The sequence below is a fragment of the Columba livia genome, chromosome 6, assembly GCF_036013475.1.
Source record: "Columba livia isolate bColLiv1 breed racing homer chromosome 6, bColLiv1.pat.W.v2, whole genome shotgun sequence".
NCBI classification, from domain to species: domain Eukaryota; kingdom Metazoa; phylum Chordata; class Aves; order Columbiformes; family Columbidae; genus Columba; species Columba livia.
In genome coordinates this window covers 16,286,784-16,306,586 of record NC_088607.1, presented here as the reverse complement: position 1 = coordinate 16,306,586, position 19,803 = coordinate 16,286,784, and the positions used below count along the sequence as shown (strand labels likewise).

The 19,803-nt window shown below is 37.7% G+C and overlaps 1 long non-coding RNA gene across 1 annotated transcript; it reads left to right on the top strand.

Annotated features, from left to right (window-relative positions):
* Positions 1-171: 171 nt before the first annotated feature.
* On the top strand, positions 172-19,271 carry LOC110362201 (uncharacterized). Its single transcript, XR_010473468.1, has 3 exons — positions 172-674; positions 5,891-6,092; positions 9,402-19,271. It is a non-coding gene; the product is annotated as an uncharacterized LOC110362201 (long non-coding RNA).
* Positions 19,272-19,803: the final 532 nt, after the last annotated feature.

The window sequence follows — 19,803 nt, the reverse complement described above, 5'->3', positions numbered from 1 at the left end:
TTGACCTAAAAGCCACTTCATGATTCACAGACAGAAAATGTAATTTAAAAATGATCAAATTGATGATCAAATACAGACTGTTTGACAAAAGAGATTTTAAAATACCATCTTCACAGCATCTTCTGCTCCTTCTAACCCCATGTCAGGTTTTATTCGATATAATGTGCTGGGCTGTGAACAACTCCCACTAGAAATCTTGTACGTTTTAACACATAGGACACTTTTTCAACACTCTTTCAAGTGATGTCTTTAAATGCACTGGATATAAATTCAGGACAAGCAAGTCTCACCCTTTCTCCTCCCTCCTTCCTGACCTGCAAATAAGTCGCCTCTTTGGGGGTGGCCTGTGCTGAGCTCGTTGGTGAGATCTGCCTGGGAAGGAGCTTGCTGAAAGCCTTCACTGCATGGGAGCGCAGTGCTGGATGTCTGCTTTGGGAAAGCTGTCCTAGAAACCCGCTGGGCATTCTTTTGTTATAGATGAACACTGTCCATGCTAGATTTTTCTCCTATTGCTAGCTATTTTTGGTGGTGGTGGAACTTCATTACTGATGGAGAGCTACTGGTGTTTTAATCAGGGGCATCTCATTCTAATCTCACTGCTGGTGAAAAGGGATAAAAAGGAGACATTTGATCCATCCTTCTAGCAAAGCAGAATTCAATACAGAGCCAGAGAGGTAAGAGTCTTCAGATCATTAGACAGAAGATTTGAAACTCAGTTCTATAAACAGTAGTTTGAAATGAAACGTGACCTGCAAATTCTGCTATAACGAGAGCAACAGGTTGGACAAATGAAAGATGCAAGATGCTTCTGGAATGTTAATCAGCACATTAAGTATTCTTTGTACTTGTAAAACACTGCTTTTATATGTGTTAGAAATATATTTGGACAAACAGGCATAGGAATAAGTTGTGTTTTTTTTTTTTTTTTCCATTAGTACATGGCCTGAAGTCTTTTCTAAGCCAGAAAAAATACATCTCTTTAATGCAGTCATTGTCCTATAGCAAATTGGTAGAGATCATCAAATCATTCATTCTACTGAAGGCCATTTCCAATCTATCTCATTAGCACAATGTTCAATCCAGTTAAAGCTGGGTCAAACTAAAGTGAGCAACTAACGGACTGAAACGCTGCATTTTTTATATAAAAGTCCCTGAACTCAAAAATATAATGTCTCAGATACAAGATCAAATGATAGATTGTAGCATTTTCTTAAGGAGGACTTAAAAAATAGATTATAATGTATCCATGCCTGATTGCTTTTGGAGAAAAAAATGTTATGAAGGGATTATATTGACAAGATACAACAAAGACCAAGTTAAATCCCACGTTATAACTTGGGAAAGATGAAAAGCTGTGTCTGTGTGTATGTGTGAATACCATAAAATTAGTGATAAAGGGGATGACCGCACCAAATACCATACAGATCATATTTGAATTTGAAAGTAACAATAAACAACATGTAATCTGTGTAGATTTTAAACCACTAGAGGCTCTGGCACAAATTGTTATTTGCACATATTATGCCAAGCTTACCATTGAATGATTGGTGAGAGTAATATTCACTTGTGTAAGGTATGCTTTATACTCGCATGTGCAAAACAGGCACAGAGGCTCATATTTCAGCCTGGACACGATTCTGACAGTGCTCTTCTGAACTTCTGGCTGCTAATATCTGTACTGGTCTCACAAACGAGTGCTCAGACAGAGTTCTGCAGGGGTCCCGGGACACGCTTAGCACACATCTACAGGCTCAGTTACAGGCAGACATTAGGTTGCTCTGCCAAGCCAGTGGGAGGCAAATGAAATCTCTCTAGAAAAGCTGGCAATTTGCTTTGCCTGAGGTAACAGACTGTGCAATTCGCTCTGTGGACATATGCGGGGTGGACATATGCATGACCATGTAATTTCTCACTTCAGAACTGTTGCTTAACTTAAATAACTTTCACAGGGAGGGGTGGTGGGAGAAAGCCTCTGATGTTCTCCTTAAAATTGTCTTGAAAATTGGCTGAAACTGACCCTATAAATATAAGTTAATTAGTGAATAGAAATGTGAGTGTGGTTTGTTGATCCAGTAACAGCAACTTGAATGATACACAGACTACTACACAGTTCTGGTGCCCACTGTAAAAAACAAAACAAAACTACATAACGAGAACCACAATAATGATGGTAGAACTGTAGGAAGTAGCAAACAGTTGAGCAAAATAAATTTGCTTAGCTTATCCAACTGCAAATTAAAATTTTGATTTTTAATATATTTACTTCTTAAAAGGGGAACTCCTGCTCTCTAAGAAGTCTTAGTAGGAATCAAAAATACTCACTGGAAATGGGAGACAAAATTCACAGTGGAAAGACAGCACATATTTAACATTAATTACTGAAACAAGTAATGGTACAAAAGTGATAATTTGTTTTCTGGAGGATATACTTTAATTAGAAATGGTTATTTGGCTTCTGACATATTGTTCATTATAGGTGGTCACTTCTGGCCTTCAAACTCCGTGAAAATAGGAGTTATAAGTGCTTAGTCTCAGGAATAGGTAATTTAGCAATACCAACATTTCACTCTTTGCTAAGAGTGGCCACAAAATGCCACAAATAGCAAACAGGAGAGGTGGCTACGCTCTCACAAATTTGTGCAGATAAATCCTAACCTCAGTTTACATTAATGCTTTCTCAAAACAATGTGGAGATTATAACTTATGGGGAAGATAAGAAAAGTTGCACCTCACTTTGTCCATAAAATACAATTAGAGCTTCACATAATAAAAGGTAGCTAGAGAGCTGGATTTTTTTAGGTATTTAGTACAATGTTTCTCATCAGAATTGTTTTTAATAAACAACTGTAAACTTGATATATGGCCATGACATATCAAATTTGGGGCCTTCCTAAGACCTTTGAAAATTTGAAGCCATCAGTATACCTAGGGCTTAATTATGCATTAACAACTTCTTACTGCAAGAGAACCTTAATGTTCCCAAAAGCTATTTTTATTGTCATACCTTTCAACATATAGCTGTAAGAAAATGTTTCTGCCCTTAAAAAGCTTATGATGAAAATTTGCTTCTCAATTTAAGGTGCTTTTTTTCCCTCCAATCATTTATAACAACAGAAATTAAACATTTTCCGGATTTCATTTGCCCAGTATTTGTTGGAAAAAATGTCTATTTTGTTCAAAATTTTATACTGTGGAAAGGAAACCTGTGACAAATGGAATCCTTTGAGAAGCTCTACTTACTATAGCAATGCCGGGTGGGGAGGAGTGGGCAGGGAGGGTATTTTTGTTTTCTTATATTTTGAAGGGGAAATAAGATTTCTTTGTCTTGAATAATGACCAAGTTATTTGTCTCCTCGTTCAGTTTATTTTATTTGGCATTTCAGGGGGAATGACTTACAGTTCAGAGGGATTCAAGTTAAGATCATCACAAGCTTTTATTCTGGTGAAATAAACACATTTCTCTGTTCTTCCTCACCCGCCAGCACTGATGATGATAGTTATGATGACAACTGTCAGGACTATTAATGTGCCTTGGGGAAAGGATATAGCAAAGAGCTCTTTGCTATTGTTTTTAGAAAATGTCTTATACCAGTAACAAAATCCAACAGGCAAGACCCCCAGTTTTCACAGTTACAGCAATTGTATCATTCAAATAAAATTTGTGCAGTTTGCCTGCATCTATCAAGATTTAGTGAAAAAAACCCAAAACACAAAAACCCAATCGCATTTAGGAATGAGATTTTTCCTGTGTGCAATGGAGTTTCTTGCAATGCAGTAAAGTTCATGAAATTCAAATAATTTTTGAATGACCCAGCACCCTGGTTTCTACACCTCTCCATGTCAGCAAACTCCAAAAAGCCAGTGTGCCAAAACCTCTTGTTCAAATTTCATGCTTCCTTTGTATTACCATCAATGTGACCTTTCAGTGTCTCGCAACAGACTAATTGGCCTTTAGTGGAATAATATTCCAAAATCTGTAGGTCTGTACATTGCTGGGCAGCTACATTACTCTTTATACAGATAAGATGTCCAGTTCTGCCCTTGTTAAGTTTTGCAGCAGTGTTCTTTTTAATATTAACAACTTCCCCCTCCCTGCCCACTGTGTTGCCAGATCAAAAAGGGATGAAAAAAATGATATTTCCATGCTCGTGAGACAGACAAGCAGAATCAAGAAGACACTGCATTGGTGACAGACTGAAGAAATCTTGGCTGGATAATGCAAGACACAAAACAAGCCAATATTCACCCTTTGCTATCAAGGAACAGATATATGTGATATTTCTCCATATTCTACTCATCACATTTGCTTACCTTAGATTTTTGTTCTGTATAGCAGCTCCCACCAGTGTCAGTGGATTCTGATCTCTGTCGTATAACAGGACCATGGGCTTTTGTAATCCTGGAACAGTTCAGGTATCTGAGGACAGAAAATAAAGGTCAATTGTCTCTTTGCATCATTCCTGTAAAGCACAGTTTTGTTACAATGGTCTAGGTAATTCAAACTAACCGTAAGGAGAGAGTCTGCCAGAACTGCTTTTGCAAATCTGAATTCAGCTCTAGGAGACAAACAAATACCAAAACATCTTCATGTCAGGAGAAACGCACAAAAAAGGGTCTCTTTCATAATAGCAGCCTATTAAACTAGACATAAAATGAGAAAGGAAGGGGAATGGGAAGGACAGTGAGCAGTTTTATCCATTATTGTGTCTCTCTCTTCATAACTTCAAGTTTTCATTAACAAAATACAATTGAACTCCTCATTACCAAAGACCCTTTAAAACACTCACATAATTTTCCTCTCCCCTGTAGTTTCCATGTAACAGATGCATGTGCCCATTAAGTTATATTTTACGATTCATCTGGGGTAGCTTAACTGAGACATATCTTTTTGTTTGCTGCGAGAACAGCCTGGATTGAATCTTTTTGGCAAGTCAATTCTTAGTGAATGACAGAGTAAGTACTTTAGTTCCCAAAGTTACAAGATTATTTCTTCTACTTCATGGCAACCTAAAGCTTTGCATAGCCGGGTTCTCACAGGCTATTGGGGCGCAACATTGAGGTCACACATCCTGACTCCACTTAATACATTAACAGAAAACAGTCCCATAGTATGCAGCAAAACATGCTCAGCTGTGGGATGGCAGCTTTAACTGCCAATTTGCAGGTGGCTCTCAGTGGGTTATAGCTTCTCCCTAGCCACCAACTCACTAACTTATTTTTGAACCCTTCCTAACATGTGTCAATACTTCACTTCTGCAAGGCGATGCTGAGAAGAGTCCAGACAGCTATAGCTGATGCATTTAGCTCGGAGTTTCAGCAGTAAGGTGGTGGCTAGAATAAAAGTATAGAGGAGCTTCTCTAGTGCTGCTGGGGTAATGGGTCACCGCATGCTGTAAGGTCGTCAGTCCTGACCACTGCATGAGGAACACCTGGCACTGACAACGTGAGATTGTTTTCAGTGAAGACAGAGTAAATTAGGTTACCTTATATAACAAGGAACTTATATTTAGATAAAACAGCCAGCTGAGTGCTGTGAAGGACCTATCTGGTTATTCTGTTGTTTAAGGTGTTTTCCCTTTCTCTAGCGTGAGCTTGAGAGTATTGAATAGCAGAGTTATTCCCTCCCATTACTTTATACATCTACAACATAAAAAGTTCTGCAAGCAGATCTCCAACAGACAGGTCATTAAGGTTTACTATGATCTAAAAATGCAATAGGTTTATAGACCCTGTCATATACTATAGTGTAAGTTATTTTGTATGTTATTGTTTATATAACAAGTTCCAGGATGCTTCATGAAACTTCAAGGCTCTTGCACTTGATGTTTGAAATACTGTGTATACAGTCATATACTTAGTCATTTCATTTGTGTTTGTTTGTTTGTTTCAGATTGACAGACTGTGCCACACTAGCTCAGCTTTCATTTAAAAATATGGACTTTTAGAGACAAAGCTACCTTAAGTAATGCTAACAAAGTAATTCAGAGATGTCCACTTCAATCTGCAGACAGAAGCACTGTTCTAAAATCAGCAAGAATCACATCTGTTCATCTCCCATTTATTGAACTTCAAGGGGAAACAACAGAAATTAAGTAATATTTTTTTTACAATTATTTCTTCAGAAACAGTACAGCAATAAGTGTATCCGTTTTAACTCCCTTGTATCATACGACTGTGAGAGTATGCATTTATCTAACCAAATGCCTTTTTCTGCTCTTAGTGACATATTGTATCTCTATAGTAACATCATATAAATAAAAGACCATTCTATTTTAATAAAATACTTATTTCTCATTTTCCATTTTTCTTCAAAATGCATTAAAAAAATAGATATACAAAATTTGTGCCAAGACTTAGTTATTTTAAGTATATTGTGGCACAGTCCAAATTACTGACAAGGTGTGTAAGATTAGCGGATAATTAAATGAAAACACCTTGCATCCAAATTTGAAATCACTCTTTTCTGTAAAGCCTGCAAAATCTCAGGATAAAATATCTCACTTGTTAGGTGGTGCCAAGAGTCAAAATCATCTCATGTCTGCTGGATGCCAGGGTCACCTGATGTGACCATCTCAATTATCAAATCGCAGTTTTACATCTTCACTCTGTTCTTTGCCTTGGTGTGTCTGAGAAATTAAATCTTCCAGTGATTAAGGATCTTTTATCCTTTACTTCTACTAGCGTAGATCCAGTTGGTTTTATGCCAATGTTATAATTTATGCTTCAATAGTTCTTTTCTTTCCCTTGTGTTACTACCCCCCGCGGCCTTGATTTATTTTCTCTAAACAAGCCAAGATCATTTTTTATCAAACTTTATTCTGCTTTCAGCTGTTGTTACATATTGTCCATCTGTACTCTTCAGCTCAAATAATAAAAGAGCTCTACCACCAAACTGGTTACTAGAATACCTTTTCTTCTTAATACAGGTAACCAGAACTTCTTATTGTGTTGTAGATAAATTTTAACTAGTGCCTGATTTTTTCTTTTAGCTTGCTTGATATGTCTGAGCACAGTCTTTACTTTTTCCATTCCCTATTATATTAGTGACTCACAGATATGCTGTGATTGTCAAGTTTTGAAATGTTTAACCCCAAATGCATAACTATTGCTTTCCCTCCTAAATGCACGGCTTTGTTATACCTCTTTTGTTCAGTGAAAAAGTCTTTTACTTACTATAGCTAGATACTCCTGCGTTCTGCCATTATTCGTAATATTTGTTCTAAAGCCTATTTCTGGAAGGTCAAAATCTCCCATAAAGATAGTAAATCTTTCCTAATGCTAATATTTCTCTTTCTAATAACATTATGGTGATCTTTATCCAGCACAAATTAAACTCTAGGGGCCTAAAGCAGACATCTAACAGGACTTATCCGTTTTATCGTGTTATCTCTCTTTTTTTTTTTTTTGGCTTAGCATATTATGAATATATAATAGTCTTTTACTACTCTGCCTGTTACTTCTAGCTTTTCTGAACAATCTGTACTGTTCCTATTTGTTTTGAACCCTATTATTATTATCCTACCTCAGCTGGGTTACCCTAATTATATCTGGCTTGACACCCTGCATCATAATTCATCTTCCTCTCTTTGTTGTCTAGATTACTGTAATTCCTATACCAATATTTCTATTGCTTCTTAGTAGTCCCATGTGATTTCCTAGCTAGGTCGGGGTATTTTGTCCATGAGATTGCTCACCTGACTATGACTGTTACCAGCTTATTCTCCTTCAGATTCCTCAAATGGCTCTTTCCTTGCTGTGTCTTCACTGACCTTCTGTGTCCCTGCCTGTGCATACTGAGCAGCCAGGGACAGAGCAAAACAGCCCAGAAAGCAAATGTCCATCCCCTTCCCATATGAGAGTCCCACAGGTGTGAAAGGACCTGTTGAAAGGAAGAAAGGAAGAAAATATATTGAAATCCAAAGCTGATAATTTTGAAAGAGTTTCACTTGCTTATAAGATAACCCATATGAGGAGAGCACTGGTGGCCTCTTCCTCTCCCCTCACCAGGTATTTCATCTGCTGAGGGTTTCTATGGTCTCTGGCATTGGTGTCCCTTTATCTTCTGTTGTACAGGAGCTGTGTTTGTAGGATGATGTAGGTTTGACAGAGCACTGGCTTTGATGTTAGAAACAACAGAGACACAGGTGTTTCCCCAAATTTCCTTAACACAACTACAAAATATTACCAGTTAACAAATGTATCTCCAGGAATATCAGGCTTTCAGAAATTAACTGATACCTATGATGCTTCATAATTTCATTGTAATGTGCTATTGTAAATTCTTGTCAGTAGGCAAAATCTTGCACTGGCAGGAAAATGGCAACAAGTGCAAAAACTTTTTCCCTACCTAGCATCCATATTTCTACACTGGAAAATGTGAGAAAGTTGTTACATTACTTACAGATGTTGCATCAACTGTAGAGTTGATTTTTTTTTTTAATTTATTTTTTATTTCTGTAGAACTCTGTGACAAAAATACCTTGCAGTTCAAATGAAGAAATATATTTTTAAAAAAACCAAAGATCTGACACTGGAATACAATCTTAGATTCTGGAGAAGAGGGATTTCTTAAAGGACTTGCATCCCAGGCAGAAAAAATGAACTATGGAGTCAGACGAAGGCAAATAGAGAAGTCATAGCTGACAGTGAGGATAAAAATGGTAGGATTTATTCTTTGTGCAAACAGTCAAGCAAGAAACATTGTTTTGATAGGAAATGAACGGGCCGAATCTGACCTTTGTTATTCCAGCTCCTCTGAACTAGTAAATAGGGCAAGTACAGAAATAAGGATTACGGCTATTTTTGCTGCCACTGGAGCAAAACAAAACAACCTTGGTGGGGACAGAGATCCAGCTGTAGGACTTTGTTAATTAAAATAGCCACTATTAAGATATGTACTGTTCTTAATAATCAGAGCTATGCAATTTGTACTACTGAGTAAACAAATCATGCTTTAGAAGTTCCCAATTGGCTATTACAGTCTAGTCTGTCAACTGTCATTTAGTTACAAAACCAATTTTCCATGTAGTTTATTTGCATAAACAACATTTTTTTCAAAGAGCTTCATGGAAAAAGAAATCACATTAAACAAAATTAAAATTAGGTTAAAGCAATGTTAATAATCTGACAAGCTCCCCAAAGCCAAACTAGTCAAAGCTTTTTTTCAAATTTCATGCTGAGTTTTTTCAATGTGTTCACTTCTCTAGGCAGACTTACACTGTGTTAAAAGAATGATCATTACCGCTTCTTGAATCCTGTTAATTATGTATGCGTGTGCAGGGCTGTTTGTAACTGGTGTCTCTCCAGATATTCTCTCATCTCTGTCTATTTTCATGAAAACTTAAAAAAATATCCATGCCAACTATCATTTACTCACTAATCTCTCTCTCTATGTGTTTCAGGTGACCTATACTGACGTGGCCTAGAATGGACAAATACTATCACATTGATTTGCTTTGGATGGACAAGCTGCATCTGCCAACATTGAGTTATTGGGTCAACAACAGTTTTAACATACTATAGTTGTAGACAAGACAGTGCTTGCAGACGCAATGAACTTTCAGTTTAAATACAGAACACTTTCCATAACTTGCATGTATGGCTTAATATTTTAAATGTAATTGGTTTAAGGCAGAGGCGTCATAAAAGGCACCTGCAGATTTTTCAGAGGATAAGAAGCCCGTGGGGTTTGTACTGCAATAGGGGCCTTTGGTGAGCCAAGCAGATGATTACCCTTGCTCTTCGTAGCCTATTATAGCAGTTACAAGTCTTCCCCAGACCTTCATTAATACTGTCTATGTGCCTTCACATCTTGTAACATGTACCACAGCTATCTTTTCAAGGCAGGAGCAAAACTTTAGTCTCCTATGTATAAAATTTATTTAAATTTAAAGTAATATAAGCTTTATCTCCATATATTATCCCAGTATCTTGAATTTCACACGTGTCATTGAAACTACTGTTTTCACTGAAGAAAATTCTGCCCCCAAAACATTAATCTGAGCAGAGACTGTAGGTTAGGCAACACCCCAGGGAATCCCAGTGCAGCTGGAGTGGCTAAAACATTGCTTTCTGTTGGAAAAGACTGAAGGACGGGCTTGCAAAGTCTGTGGATTTCTGTGGAAATCTTTTTTAATGTGTATCAACTGCCCTCCAGGACCTGAAAATATTGTTAACAAGTAAGTTTTAGATAATGTCTGATAGCTTCTATAAAATTTGCATTGCTCTACAATCCCTAGTGAGCTTTTAGATTTTATATTTATAATGTCAGATGAGGTTTACTGAAAGAGAAAAAATTGAAGCTGCTGACTAAATAAATATAGCTAGATGCCTATGCACCTTTCTCTCGATAGTACTGATGCAATGAAAATTTGTCAGCAAAGATGGTGTTTGCAGGTATAGCAGACTTACAAAGAACTAGAAGGGTCTTAAACTGCCATGAATGGCTTTACCTTTGGGAAAAGAAAGACTTCTGTTTTTTATAGGACCTTGTTTTTTCACATGCCATTCAGCATATGCTTATGCAATCAAAACTGGTCTTGTTTATATTTCTCAGTATTTCAGGCCAGCATTTTATTTTCTTCCTCAGAGCTTTAGCTGAGCTGCTCTTGCTTGACTGCCTCTGAGCCTGCATCTGATTCCTGAGTGAATGTGCTTTCATACTGCTCAGATAAAGGGCTTTCGCTGCAGTCGTGACTTGCATGGGGTTGAATATTATACCTTTCTTACGTCTAGAACTACAGAGATGACGACATGCTGATTCATCTATGAATAATCAAAGTGAACTCTCAGACAGTCTCAAAAATAGACTTTGCTCACTTCTGTTAACCCCCAAATGCCTGAATGATACTGAGATGTGGGGGAAAAAAAAAAAGTCATAATATGTGCTGTGTAGGGATGTACACATGTACCATAAATATAAGACACAAGAATAGGGAGGGGCATAGACGTTAGTTAACCAGAGCTTACATGTCTCTTTGTTAAGGACACAGCCAGTTAGAGCTTTCAGCTGAACAGTTCATCCTTTGATTTCCAGTGCTGCTATTTTGACTCACAACTCACTACTGAATTATATGAATCCAATTTTGTAGTATTATTTTCTTATTTAGACTACTTCACATGCATTAAAATTGAAGAAATTTTTCTTAAACTCCTTTAATAAACTCTACTCTTTTCTTTGAATAAATATTTTTTTTAACTGAAATTAGATGCTTGAGCATTGTCCAATGAGGACTGTGGGACATTGGACACTTGCTAGCTTTTATAGGGTAGGAGCCTATGACATGATGCAGTAGATGGGCGACTTGCAAACAGCTACAAATCGATTTTTCTCTCTCAGGCTACTGTCCCAACAGAATAAGATGAGCTTGAATTGAAAGATATTTATTTCTATAATGTTTTTATTTCAGCATCTACAACAGGGAATAAACTTTCACAATTTGTCTGGGAGACTGACATGTGTCTTTTGCCTAAAAATCTGCCTGGAGACATTTTTTTTCCTGTAACTCCCAAGCAATGAGTCTACAGATTTGTCAGCATCCATAGTTTTATGGAAAAAAGTTATATCAGGCAGCATCTGGAATTTACTGTTTATGAATTGGAAGTTTTTATCAGTATTTGAGCCTAAAAAAAGTTAGATATTTGGGGTGTCACCTTAATTTTGTTATTACTTCTCAGATGATTTATCTCATATTCCTCTAATGGTCGGCCAAAATGATCACTGTTACAATTAGCTTTACAGTTTAGAAAAACATCTTCCATCCAATAATCGTTTATATTAGATTAAAAATGAGAATTAATGTCTTCTGAAGAACTTTGAAGTAAAGAACCGGTCTCTGTTTAAAATGCATGTTTCTGTGAGGCCTTTTGCAGTGCTGATTTTTTGTTTGTTTTGCAGTTTACAGACAGTGAAATAAGGTGACCTTCCATCACACAGACTGTGATGAAGCTTAGGGGTCGCCTTGGGCACTGATATCAACAACACCTCAAATTAGTAACCTTATTGTCTCTTTCAAAATTAGGTCATCTGAGAGCCAAGTCCTAGTTCATGCCTTTAGGGATATTACATACAGTATATTTCTATACAAAAAGATTTAAATGGAACTCCTCATCCAATATTTGAAGAATAGACTCAGATTAACAGAAATCAATTTTTCTACAAATGCCAGGAAAGTGAATTATTACTTTTCATGAAATAATATAGCATCTGGCTTATGCTGAGATTCCATGCCGAGACCGTGTATTGTCCCTGTATACATGAAAAAAATACAAAATGACTTGCTGACCTCGGCTTTGTATTTAATAGCCATGTGACATATTCCATGAATACTAGCATGTGTAAAGGATCATGTTATTATATACAGCTGTTAAAGACCTCGAAAGCAAACAATGTGCTACTGACATATAAATAATACCTTCTGTGCACAGTTAAACATTGGTGCTATTTTTGCCAGATTTTGAGCTCTTTTGAGGCCAACTGGAACAGCTGAAATAGAACATTAAAAAAAAAATGTTTTGATGCTGGGGCACAGATGGCGGTAGCCCAATGTGTCAAAATAAATGTTTCATTTTTGCTGTAATGTGGGAAAAATAGACCTTGTCAATTACTCCAATAATCGTAGGTGCAATAAATACACTCTGTAGCTAAGAAGAGCTATTTCAGATGGGCATTCAGAGAAATTCTATGTATCCTACTTCCAACAGCCTGGAAAGGTAAATTACTTTAGGCCAATGACTTACTGCTTTTGAAAGGGCTCTAACAGCTGCAATCAAGCCTGGAGCTTTAATCCTTTATTTGGCACGTGTATTTCACAAACACATGATTGCTCCTTCTGAGAGACAGTCTGAGAAGGTGCTGCAGACAATGGGTCTGTTAACTTTAAATCAATGACATCCATATGTTTAGGAAATTTAGAACGGCTTGAACAGACTTCAGTGCTTACATGTTAGTCCACATTTTTCTAGAAGGCTGTGATGGCAAGCAGAATAAACAGGAGATCAATCAAATGTAGGCAAGTTTTTTTTCACTGCTAACATCTATGCAGACATTACATATCACTGGCATTGAATGGCCACATCAAGCTGGATGTGTGGCTCACTGGTGTGTGGCTCATTCTATTGCGCTTGTAAGCAACGTTTACCTTTTGAAAAGGAGCAATCCACCAAGAGACACCAATAAAATGGTAAAGTGCTCTGAGGAGGAAATTCAAATAACCCAGAAATAACAGAGTATGGGAGAAGATACCAGCTAGTTAGGAGTCAACATTTAACATGGCTTCGGCTGTCAATATTCTGCACCACTTGGTCATAACTACAACACAGGGCTTTGTCTGTAAAATGGAGCAAAGTTACAAAGAGTGAACGCTAATCCTTATACTATAGCACAACAGTAAAATGATTCATGTTCTCTTACCCAATCTTTTACTTCCCATGTGAAATTTAAATCTGCTCCAGCTGGTACAATAATAATTCTCACAGTCTGCATGGCCAGTCGGGGCAGGGGGAGGGAGGAGAAGAAAGCAAAGCAAAGCCAAGCTGAGCAGATTTACAACTGCATATGGAAGGCATCTCTCATTTTCCCGAGACTGTGCACTTCCAGGTAGCTCCACAGCTTGCCGTTGCAGAACTGTGGCTTTGTATTTTGTCATCTGCAGTGAGACTGCTACACTTCTGCTGAAGAGGTTTTTCCCTGGGCACTGCAGCACAGAAGGCAATGTATAGTTTTGGGTTGTAGGGGATCTGCAAAGACTGAGAAGCCTGTGAATACTATTGCAGTATTCATTGTCTTAATCTAAACCACCTAATTTCTTTCATGCCCTTTTTAACCTGCTTACAACATTCCGTGTACCTCAGAACAATACTTTTCAGTGGGGTTAATTCTATTTTCTAGAAAAAAAAAATATATTTGGACCAAAATAAGTTACTTTGAAAGAACCACTAAAGCTGTTTCTCTGCTTGAGGATGAAGTGCTCAGTGTGGGTTTTATATGGGTAGCCCAGGAGAGAGGAGTAAGAAGAAGGGGAATATGGTGCACACAAGAGGTAAAGGCCAAAATTGTGAACCTGTAGGCTGAATTTTAGGTTTAAAAAATATTTTTCATGAGCATAAACCCAGGATGATAACTAAAACTCTGACCCAGAAAGACATATCGGAGAGTAAGAAGGTCTGTGAAGTTTACTTCCTACATTCAAAGGTCCAGGGTGAGGAGGGACAGAAAGCAGTCAAGAGTAGAAGACACCCTGATTCCTCAGGATTGCGAGAAGGACATTCTCCAAAGGGGTGAAAATTATTGAAGTGCTTCAACTTCAGGTTGTTGTGACAGCTGGCATGCAACTGCAGCCACAGAATCAATTCTGTGTACATTCTGCTTTAATTACAGATGGATAAATTAGGGTCAGCAAGAAATGAAGCAGCAGACAATGACTGGTAAATGACCCAAATAAACTAAGCCAACAAGAAAATTTCTAAAGAGAGACATGTTAGAGCCACAGAATTTGCTAGAGGCATAGAGAAGTTGTTGAGCGGGTTGTCAGCATCCCTGAAGTTATTATAGACAATTCTAAAGTTAAGGTTGAGCAATTCAACCTCTCTTATGTATGAGAAACACAGCACTTACTCAAGAAAATTGCAGCACTTATTCTGAGTACAGAATTCAATTTCCAAGGATTAATAAGTAAACACCTTAATTAATGTATGACTTTAAAATAATTAAAATAAGTCCTTTAAGAGATTTAACATCTTTTTCAGTCTTTTATTTGTCCTGAATGATCTTCAGAATAATAATTATGCAAGCGTTTCATATTTGCAATCTTCCACACCAGCCACAGTCAAAAGAGTGGTTATAATTAAATTAAATTATTAATGATTTCTGCCTCTAATTGTTATAACTAGACAGACTTCAGTCTGACTTATTTAACTCTTAACTAGAGAAACTCATCAATATCTTATGGTTTATAGGGGAATTTCCATTTGTGAACTACATGCATCTGAAATATTTTGAATTTGAACCATATCTAGAAATATCACATAATAGTTTGCTTTGCTTGTAAATCAAGATATTTCCAAGCAAGAGAAATTTTTAAAAGGAATTTAAATTTGCTAGTTCATATCAGGGATGTAATAAAGGGTCTAATTTTGTCCAGCCTGTGCATAATTGTGTTAAAAATATCACTATTATGAATCTCGTGCTTCTCTCAGACTAATTTTACAAGTGGCAACTTCCCGTACCTCTGGAGAGATACTCAATAATGCAAGTGAAAGAGCAATTACAGGTACCAAAAAAGCTTCTGAGGTTTTAAACGGTTCATTCCTTTTCTGCAGGGTTGGAATACCTGCAACACTTAGAAAATTGTAGGTTTCATTTAAAACCAGTAGGAAATAGTAGCAAATACAAGCAATAGTTCAGATTAGAAGGCATATTCTGAAAACAAGGGTGGTGTACTCAAAACAGAGGGAGGTAGTAACAAGCACTAAACTGATCTCTCTAATATTCTCCACGGTTCATTTATATGTGTGTGTGAGTATGTGTGTGTATCTCCACACATACAAATTATATATATGTGTACACATGCATATATATATAGTTCAGAGCTATATAACTCCTAAGTGCCAGTGAAAGGAAAAATCAGCTCTCTGGTTTCACCAGTCTTTTCAGGTCAGCTTCATCCTCTTGCGAGTGCCAACACTGAGGCTCTTTCCAGAAAGGACTCACTTCAGGAAGAGACCATCTGGATGCTGTCTGAGCCACACAGAGCAGAGCGTGAGAGGGAGAGTAAAAACCAAGAAATAGCAAGAAGCTTTGGGTGCAACACAGAAGTGGAAAATGAAGAACTCAGTCAAGAGCCTTAAAAGAGAAATAAGAAATGATACTTCCTGGTAGATTTGCACAACACTGGTGGCTCTGAGGAATGTTAGGGGAGAATGATCCCAAGCTGGCTCTGCTGCTTATGTTCCAGTTATCATAAACAATCAGTTATCAGGCAAATAAAATAATTACTGTGAGAAAGAGCAGAAATTGCTCCAATCACTTTGCTGCAGGTCTATAATCAGAACAACTCTTCCTATATGGGGATGTTTCACAAAAATAATATAGAAAAACAAGCAGAGCTATGTGCTGCATAGCAGAAGCATTTTCAGAAAGGAAGAATAAAGAGGACACTGCGGATGCCTGGCACTGAAGTTACACAACATGCCTGAGAAAGGACATGGGCGATCATACCACAGGACCCAGCAGGCTGCAGCAGGCAGGAGAAATGGAGAGGGTGGAGGAACTGCAGCTTAATTATCTCACTAGATAAATTCACATCTAGCAGGAGAGTGAAAAAGACAGCAAATAGCATTTCAGATCACAGCCATGACACTACCCTGTCAGCACAAGACCTGGGGCTGTCAGGTAAGCTGAGGTCAGCACTGAACCTGTGCTGCCTTCCCAGAAGGACAAGAAAAAGTAAGTGGAGTAACAGCAACGTGACTGAGTGCACAAACCAAAGTCAGACAATGAAAAATAGGAGGATATGAGAAGAACCACTGTGCATGAGGCTGAAAAGAGAAAAAAAGGAAGATCTCCCAACAGAGCCCAGGAATTATTTCATCCTGCTCATCACAGTTCGAGGTGCACAGATGTGCATAGGTACAAAAGCTGTGACTTTGTACAAAATCAGGTCTGTCTCAACCTAGAAAATGCCACTCTTTGTGTAGTCAATTAGGATCCTAACACATGGCTGCTATAGCTTTGTTTCCAACAGACTAAAGGTTAAATCATTTTACATCAAGATCAAGTAAGCGTACCAAACATGGAAGATGCAACTTTGAACCTAGAAGCTGGAACAAAGTTGTGGGAAACTTTAGAGATCCTCAATTTTTCTACTATGGGAAATTTGAAATCTGTAATTATTTTAACAGTTTTACCAGGGAGATGGGAAAATAGAAGTTTATAAAGAATGTATTCTAGTATGGGCAACACCCTGGGAAGTTTGCAAAGAAGGAATTCAATAAGAAACAGCAAATTCTTAATGCTGCTCGAAGTATGGCCATTAGGTGCTAGGGAGAAGATAAGGAAGAATTTGATTTAATGCAGAGTGTTATAGGACATACTGATAACATCTAGTTAAGCAAGCACCACTGTGGTTTTAGTCAGAGATTAATGGAGCTCTTCATTTAAAGGAGTAACCAAGAATTTGATTATGTTGCAGAGTATAAAGATTTTCCATTCAAATATACAGTTTACAACCTAGCATCATAAATGTTAAAATGGCACTTAGAATGAACAGCGCCATGAAGGCCAAAGTCAAGGTGTTTGAGTACAGTGCAGTTTCCTAGGTTCTACATAGGCAGGCTGAGAAACTGTCCTTTCTATTCACCTCTACACTACCTATCTGAAAGTAGGATTTTTGTGAGGCTAAGTCTACTGAACATCAAATAGAATGTAAACTGCATGAAAAATTCTACCCTGTAGTTCCTATAGCACCAAGGTCAAAAAATTGTGTTTGAAGTGAAATGTATTTCTGAAAGACACGCTCTCTTGAGTAAAAAATTTCAACTTACTATATCACTAAGGAATTGTTGTGAAGTTAATTACTTTTGCAGATTAAAGGGCAAGTCCTATTTTCAGTTTTCAGATCCTAATCACTGGATTTTTCATACCTTTGCTGCTAGATTAAAGAACCTTCTGTATGGTAGTTTCTGCCCATATAGGTACCTGTGGACAGTGATCAAATCACTTTACTTATTTTCCTCCTCTTTTACTCCACAACTTGAACATATTACATGCCTTTAGCTTGAAGCATATTTCCAGTTTTCAGCTTGTCTTCAAGGCTACTGTCCAAACATTATTCAATCTTTTGGCATCCTCTCTGAGTGAACATCACAACAGGAGCAGGCTCACCTGTGCAGCCCTCTTAGTCCTGATCAATTCACTCCTTTACCACAGGGCTTGCGGTCACTGCCATGCTCACACCATTTCATCAGGTACTTGTGCTCATTCAACTAGCCATCACAACACCCTCCTTCCTCCTCTTTATGCTCCATTTCTCTTTCATTCCCACCTACTCTTCCTCCAGGTCTTTCCCACTGTGGATGCATACTGGGACATGGGACCCCATGCTATGACAGAAAGCCTCCGTTTAATGAGGTTTGCAGTTTGTCAGTTTTCAGATTAGAATGTGCCTTTTCTGTTCACTATGCATTCAACCCAGCCCCCATGGAAACCGATGGAAAGGTTCCTGCCTGTAATTTCAACTCTACAGCTTATTGCTCTAGAATGAAAAAGTTCGACTAAAGACTGCATAAATTAAACATCTCCTTGCACCTAGCAGTGATTACACAAGGAAGGAAAGCCTGTGCTGAGCTGTTCAAAATGCCGCTTTCTTGGTCTTTTTCATTGCTTCACTGATTTAAATTCAAACCTCCTTATATCCTACATAAAAAATATTATTTTTTACTTTGTCTATGTAAAAGAACTTCTGCTAAAGATTTTTTATCCTACAGCCCCAGGGCCTTTGAAATCATATCCTATATGTTTTGTCTTTATCAGCAGTTTCCCTGCATCAATCTACAATGAACTACGTAAGCCACTTATACCAGAGACTGTTCAAATAATTTTGAATTTGATTGACATATTCTGATCTCCCTGGTTTTGTTAAGCAAGCTGAACCTTAATAACACACTGAGAAGATGAACGGGCTAATGAAGCACATTGCATGATCTGGAATAATTCCCTTACAGGTGAAGTTCTGAACCGCTGACAGCAAGAGGATTATTATTTTTTTTATTATTATTATTATTTTTTTTTCCAGTTTTCCATGGTTACTTTTCACTCTTGGTGCAATGCTCTGTTATGCAGCTGTCTGGCTCTGTGTTAGCTACGTACTGAAGAAAAGTAATGTCTCATTGTAATACTGATTATTAGCTTTCTGTGTAATTAAAAAAGAAACTTTCCCTCTTTTCACTTCAACATTACAAAAACATTTTAAGTGCATGTCTACAATGAATGGATCCTTAGTCTAAAACAGTCCACCAGTGTATCAAAGGATGAAGAAAATATTTCCACATTACAACTGTGTACATCTTATTTTAACCCAGGGGAAAAGCATTGTGGGTAAACTGTAGTTACTTTCAATGTACTATAGCCTTTGACTGTATGTCACGTTGCTTGTGCTGTGCTGTCAGGTGGAATACAACATTGTTATAATGCTAGAATTAAGGCTTCTGTACTAACTCAGAATGGCTGGGGGTTTGTTTTGTTTATTTTGCAGCACTTAAACCATTCCCTTTACTATTCCAGAAGAGATTAACTGGTCTTTTAATTCTCTCTTCCCTGCTTTTTTTCTCATTTATGAATTCAGGGAAGGTTTGAATAGGTTTTACATAAGATAGAGAGGAACCAGCCCTCCATGCTGATGAGAATGCTTATGTCGCATTCTCACGCCGTCTTGTCAAGGGGACTGGGGCTATCCAGCTTCTGGCTTGGGCAATGCACTCAGGGTTAGCAATGAAATACGAGTTTTTGAAGGCAGGGGACCTTCCTGCATCTCACAACAGAGTGACCTCTGTATAATAATAGGGACTAAACCTCATGTTTTCATTGAAACACTATCCCAGTGTGTAAGGACATCCAGCTGTTGGCTTGAGGTGGCTATTGTGCAGTGGTAGAGACAGAAGTACATCCATTCCTTAATGGCCAAAGCTGGCACATCCTACAGTTTGGAGGGACTGGGTATGTGATGCCCCTTCTCAGCAGCCCCAGACACCTTCCTCATGGGAGGCTTTACAGAAAAGGTTCCATTGCAGGGGAACATGGGATTTACA